The sequence below is a fragment of the Amphiura filiformis genome, chromosome 15 (assembly GCF_039555335.1).
Source record: "Amphiura filiformis chromosome 15, Afil_fr2py, whole genome shotgun sequence".
Taxonomy (NCBI): Eukaryota; Metazoa; Echinodermata; class Ophiuroidea; order Amphilepidida; family Amphiuridae; genus Amphiura; species Amphiura filiformis.
In genome coordinates this window covers 7,767,040-7,773,896 of record NC_092642.1, presented here as the reverse complement: position 1 = coordinate 7,773,896, position 6,857 = coordinate 7,767,040, and the positions used below count along the sequence as shown (strand labels likewise).

Sequence of the window (6,857 nt, the reverse complement as noted above, 5' to 3'; positions counted from 1 at the left end):
TTTAACGTTTTGTTTGTTGAAGTAGTCTTTTGGTTACATGGATCGAATCCATGGGTTCCTACAGTCACCATGAGGCCAGATGACCGGGCCGATGAAAAGTTGGTTCCATTCTGGGGTGGTACGTATGAAGAAGGAGTTGGCGAATGCGTCAGTGCTGGTGTTGTTGGAATTGGAGTGTGTGTCCGCGGCGAGATCTAAGTGGCTTGGGTTGGATGAAGTCTTGATATTTGATGTCTAGTTGGCCGTTGATCATTTTGTAAAGACTGGTCAGACGATGGCATTTCCTCCTAGTCTGAAGTGGCACCCAGTTCAAGTTTTTCATCAAGGCTGTAACGCTTGTGTCCCTGCCATATGTGTTGGTGACAAATCTCGCTGCACGTTTTTGAATTCTTTCTTTGCTGTTGATGTTTTTGCTTGTGTATGGGTCCCAGGCGGCTGTTGCATAGTCAAGGTGTGGTCTTACTAAGGTGAGGTAAAGTCTTTCTTAAAAATATGGATGGGGTGCAGTCATAGAAATTTCGCCAAACAAAGTTGAGTACTCTGGTGGCTTTGCTGGTTGCATGGTCAGTCTGTTTGTTCCATCGTAGGTCACGTTGAAATTTGATGCCGAGATACTGAGTGTCGTTGGTCTCTTGAAATTTAACGCCCATCATGTTGTAGTTTGTATACTCCGGGTTATATTTATGGGTCATTCTCATCGTAGTACATTTTGATGGATTGAAACGCACCCCCCATTTCTTGGACCAGTCCACCATCTTGTCAAGGTCTTCCTGAAGTTGTTGTTCATCCTCTGAAGATCTTATGGTATTATATACAAGACAATCATCGGCAAATAACCGCACAGTGCTGGAAATATTTTTGTGAATGTCATTGATGAGTAACAGGAATAAATGAGGACCAAGAACAGTGCCTTGGGGGGCACCGCTCAGGACAGGGTTCCAGTCAGATGAGCTCCCGTTGACAACTACTCGCTGAATTCTTTTCATGACGAAGGAGGTTATCCAATCCTTTGTCTTGCTTCTGATTCCATAGAAATCCAGTTTCAGTAGAAGTCTATTATGGTGCATAATTAATATCAAATGCTTTGGAGAAACAAAACTTACTATACCCCGGACTTATACCTCCGTGACATATTAAAGAAAGGCAGTAGACGAGTAGTATTAGTAAAATAGTAAGCTTACATTTTGTAAAATTTGAAATGTATTGTAAGTAAGCTAAAGAAAGCTTACAAAATCTCCTAACAATTGATTCAGTTATATTATTACGTTCCTATTCTTCATTTAAAAAACACTCACCCCGACTAAATCACTACTCTCCATCTGTCTTTTCTTCCTAGCAATTTCTGCTTTTAGAAAATCCATGTTTTGAAGAGTTTTGCCAAGTAAAAATAAACAGAATTACTACTTTTTCAGATTTCTCGACCTTTCGACGAAATATGGTGCTCGATCGCCCTCTGTTCAAGGCAAACCAAACAGCCGAACCAACGCAAAAACAACAACAAAAATACTAATGGAAACCAGCCAACTAATTGGCGATGAGCTGTCACTAGCATGAAATTGGTACGTGCAGCATGATTCCAAAAATGTAAACAGCAGGAATTAATTTTGAGAGCAAAATCATGATTTTAACAACTAAAACAGCAGAAAACAACAAAGTGTGACGGTGTGATGACGTTTTGTAGGTAAGAGGTTTTAATAATTTAGACCTATACATCCACATCAAGTTCAGTGCAGAGTCAGGCAATGTAGAATTTTATTCATTTATTAATCAACAGATGATTTTTTTGATTTATTGTTTTAAACATAAACCCATAAACTCCTAAAATAAACAAAGTCTGCAGTTATGTAGCCTGTCCTACACTAAAACCTGATCTTGTTACATGAATGATTGGATCATTGATAAAGGTCATGTACCGGTACAGAATCTTGTTGGCTCCAATTTGATACCAAATTTGCTTCCAAACACTCTATATTGACAGAGATTGATACCAGTATATGAAAGTTGGTGCATTTTCAAAAGTTACAAATCAAAACGATCGATGCACATGGTCAAAATTGCTAAGTGACAAGCGTGGTCAAGCTTACTTGCCAGCGATGGGCCCCTGTCTAGGCAACTATACAAAAAACATTGTTCTAATAGAATTGATTGAAAATAGGCTCATTTTAAAAATAAAGATCTTATTAAAATTTAAAAAAATGGTTTTTCAATTTAATACGTCATCGGGTCAGAAATACGACAATTTATGTTTTGGTCAATTTTCTGTTTTAAGTAAAAAGTTGTATGTGCAGTTTTTAGTGACATTTATAAAGGTAGGCCCTATACACTATACAGTACTTAAAATGTTAATATTTGGTGTTTTCTTGTGATAATAACACAAAATAGTCAAAATGCTTTCGCTTACGATTATAACTTTTTTCTCAGCGATATTTTGTGGTATGAAAATTGTTACATTATGATTTGAGCAATTATATATATATGCTCACTGGTGGAAATAACTGTTTCATGTTTAACAATTACAGTTTTTTTTTTTTTTATTAAAAAAATCTATTATATTTCATGTTTTTAAATTTTAAATAATGAAGAATGAGGTGGCCTATATGCTTCACACTAGCAGGGCATAAGACAATGCGAAACACAAATTAATATATATGAGAATCGGACATAAACGATGCAAGCCCAAGAAATTATGATTTAGATGACGTGTTTGTGGCTCGAGCAAACTGACATATGCACTGGAGGATAGTAATATAACCTGGATGTGTTGCGATTGTGGTATGCCCAATTTTGCTAGCTCGCTTTTTAGTTCACGCTCAACCATCTTGTCAAATAGCTTCAGTTCACTTGCGTCGCTTAGTACTGAAGATGAAATTGGCTTATTATCACCAGTCGCAGCATCATCCCCAATCCAAAAACTCATGAAGAAATGCATACTGGTGAAAGAAGGAAAAATGGTCTCAAAAACCCAAAAATAAGAACATCCGTAAAGCTGGCCAAGTGAAGGTTATGGTATTGAATTTCCAGAGTGTCAATAACAAGGTTGCTGAACTAGCCATCTGTCTAGACTCCCACCAACCAGATGTACTCATCGGTACTGAATCGTGGTTGTCAGCTGGGGTCAGCAACAGTGAGATTTTTCCTCCTGACTATTCAGTCATAAGGAAAGATAGGCCGCCAAACGTGAAAGGTCAAAGTCACGGTGGCATTTTCATTGCTGTTAAAAATGACCTCATATTTTCGCATCGTGCTGATCTTGATGTTGATTGTGAGATCCTTTGGATCCAGCTTGAGCTAGTCAACACAAAAAACATCCTTATTGGAGCCTTTTATAGGCCACCTGATTCTGGCTCTGATATTTTAGACCTGATGCAGCAATCCTTATCCAAAATTGACCTATCCAAAGGTCCCCAAATCTGGCTGGCAGGTGATTTTAACCTATCCCACATCGAGTGGGACAGCCAGTCCACACTACCCGGTTGTCAAAAACCAGGACTGTGTCGTCAGCTTATTGAAATCTCAAATGATTTTGGACTTGATCAGGTTGTGAAATACCCCACCAGAGGGGACAATGTTTTGGATTTATTTTTCACAACCAATTCTTCTCTTGTTGAGAAAACCAGAGATTTGCCGGGAATGAGCGCTCACAACGGTATTCCTTTGATCACCATTGACACTAAACCAAAAACAAACAAAACTAAGCCTAGAAGAGGTTTTTCAATTCTTTAAGGCAGACTGGTCAAGCATCAAACATGACTTGGCTGAAATTAGTTCAGATTTTTGTGATATCGTCCCTGATCTTGTGTCAGCTAATGAGCTTTGGATGGATTTTAAAAACAGAATCCAAGAGACCACTGAGAAAAATGTGCCATCACGTTTGGTTTCAGGTGGTAAGAAATTACCCTGGGTTGACCATAAAGTCAAAAATGCCCTGAGACACAAGCATAAAGCCTATAATAAAGCAAGGGCATCAAATTCTACTGAGGACTGGGAGGCATTCAGATCTCTCAGAAAACATGTCAACCGCCTCACTAGAAGTAAGTACAGAAATTACATCAGAGATGTTTGTGCGGAGTCAAACAAAAAATTTTGGTCTCTGATAAAAAGCTTGAAAAATGATACCTTTGGTATACCAACCTTAAAATCAGATGGTAATACCATCAATGACAACAAGAAGAAAGCCCAGGTGATGAACTGCCAATTTGAGTCAGTATTCACACAGAAGAAAATGAACAATATACCTAGTATCAATTCAACCAAATTCCCACCTATGCCTGACATTGACATTAGGACCGACGGTGTGACAAAGCTTCTGCTTGACCTTGGCGTGACCAAAGCGACTGGACCTGACAGCATACCTGCCCGTATTCTGAAGATGGGAGCGGCTGAAATCGCACCGGCACTTACAACCATCTTCAGACGTTCTCTTGAAACAGGCATTCTGCCTGATGATTGGAGATGTGCAAATATATCTCCAATCTTCAAGAAAGGGGACGCCACGAAACCTGCTAACTATAGACCGGTTTCCTTACGTCTATAAGTTGCAAGGTCATGGAACATGTTATTCATTCAAATATCATGCGCCATCTTGACCACTTTGATATATTGACTGACCAGCAACACGGCTTTCGCCGTAATCGCTCGTGCGAGTCCCAACTTATACTGACAATACACGACTTTGCCCTGTCTCTCGACAGTAGGCAACAGACTGATGTTATCATCATGGACTTCAGCAAAGCCTTTGATGTTGTTCCACACAATAGGCTTATGCTGAAGCTTGACCACTATGGCATACACGGACCTATACATGCCTGGATTTCAGACTTCCTAATGCAAAGACAGCAGAGGGTTGTCATTGGAGGTGAGAATTCGGACTGGGCACGTGTCCAATCAGGCGTACCGCAGGGCACAGTACTCGGTCCGTTACTTTTTCTCTTATACATTAATGACCTACCGGACAACATCACCTCCACGGTTCGACTATTCGCCGACGACTGTGTTATTTACCGGACAATTACGAACGACTTTGACGCTGACGAACTGCAGACAGACCTTGACCGGTTATCAGAGTGGGAAAAGAAGTGGCAGATGAAGTTTAACCCAGAGAAGTGCTTTGTGCTTAAAATGACTCATTCACATAACCCTAAAAAACACAGTTACTCACTTGCAAACACCATCCTCCAGGAAACAAACTCACACTCATACCTTGGAGTAGAGATATCCAATGATCTAAAATGGAACAAACATATTAATAATATAGCAGCAAAAAGTAACAGGGCTCTGGGTTTTGTAAAAAGGAACTTACACTCATGTACAGAAGACATCAAGCAACTAGCCTATCAGTCATTAGTAAGACCATCATTGGAATACAGCTCGGCGGTATGGGATCCCTACACTTCCGACCAAATTTACCAACTGGAAGCAGTGCAGAGGCGAGCCATCCGTTTTGTCAAACACAACTCGACAGGAGAGCAAGTGTCACAGAAATGCTTAAGAACTCAAACTGGTCGACACTCCAACAAAAGACGCAAGATAGCTAGACTTTCAACATTCCAGAAATCATATCAGGGTTACCTGTCCATCCCTATCCGAACACTACTACGCCCGGTCACGCGTCCTACTCGCCGTACCCACAGCAAATCATTCATAGAACTGTCAACAAAAAAGGACTGCTTCAAGAACTCCTTTATACCTAGAACACTAAAGGAGTGGAATAGTTTGCCTGAGTCAATCGTCAGCATTGAAGAACCCAAGCAGTTCAAAGCACAAGTAACAAATCTCCAATAGCTCAACCATTAAGCGCACACCATTTTCCGGTTCGCCTTCCCCACTAGGGGTGTTGAACTGTACCAAGAAGAAGAAGAAGAAGAAGATATGATATTTTGAGAGAGAAAAAAATCAGGACTCAGCGCTTTTATATGCCTATATGCCTAATATTATTTATGTTTATCTTTTAATTCTATTCCAAGATATGAAGCAAAGAAGAAGAACCATACAACTTTGTTTGTTTGTGTGTGAAAATTAAAAAATCAAGTTGAAAATAAAAGAAATATGTGTTGCGTTATTTAATTTTTTTACTAAGTTAAATATTTAGAAGTCTTTCTCATAATAATTTTCTGTGTAAAAGAAAAATATTATGCAGACTATGGGTACCTGGATAGAATAATGTTTATTTAAAATTGGTTTTACAAACATACCCAGCTCACGCAATAATACTGGAAGGTCGCAACTACTTTAACAGATTATTTTATGAATGAATATGACGTCACCTCAAAAATGGAACTATTTTTTTAATATCATGTGCTGAAAAAATGGGAAATCAATCCGCTTTCTTAACCCTGTTTTTGTGATGGTGATTAGGCGATTCAAAATGGCCAACGATTTGCCCATTGCGAGTCCTACCGTGTGACCATGTTGACCTAGGTCACCGATGTGTGGGTGCCTACCCTGTGGACTATCCCAAGTGCCGGTACAATGCGCGGTTTATTCAATTGTTAATTGGAAACACATGGATGAGAGATGAGAATGTTTAGCCATTTAAGAGTTTCCAAAACAAATGGAAATATTCCTTTGTTTGGCCATATCTCAAAATCAATATTCCAGACTTCCGACTGATTTTGATTGATCACATCACTTATTGTGTCTTTTTTTTTGTACAGTACAAATGCCCAAATTTGCCTCATGGTATGTGGCCAGTTTTGTTATTGCTGTGCAATAATAATGATTTACCGGGGGGCAATTTCAAACCGCTTGCCAAAATTGCTTGCCCCCCCTCTCAGCTTGCCAAAAATTGCTTGCCTCCCCCTTCTTCTTGGCCTGCCAAAAAACCTTTGCCCCCCCCTTGCATATGCCAAAATTTGCCA

The 6,857-nt window shown here is 39.5% G+C and overlaps 1 protein-coding gene across 1 annotated transcript in view; it reads left to right on the top strand.

Moving 5' to 3' along the window:
* Positions 1–1,553: 1,553 nt before the first annotated feature.
* Positions 1,554–6,857, top strand: part of LOC140171194 (uncharacterized) — a 147,945-nt gene continuing 142,641 nt past the window's right edge. The window contains exon 1 of the mRNA XM_072194404.1: positions 1,554–1,681. The gene's annotated coding sequence lies outside the window, so the exon portion shown is untranslated. The remainder of the gene's footprint in view (positions 1,682–6,857) is intronic.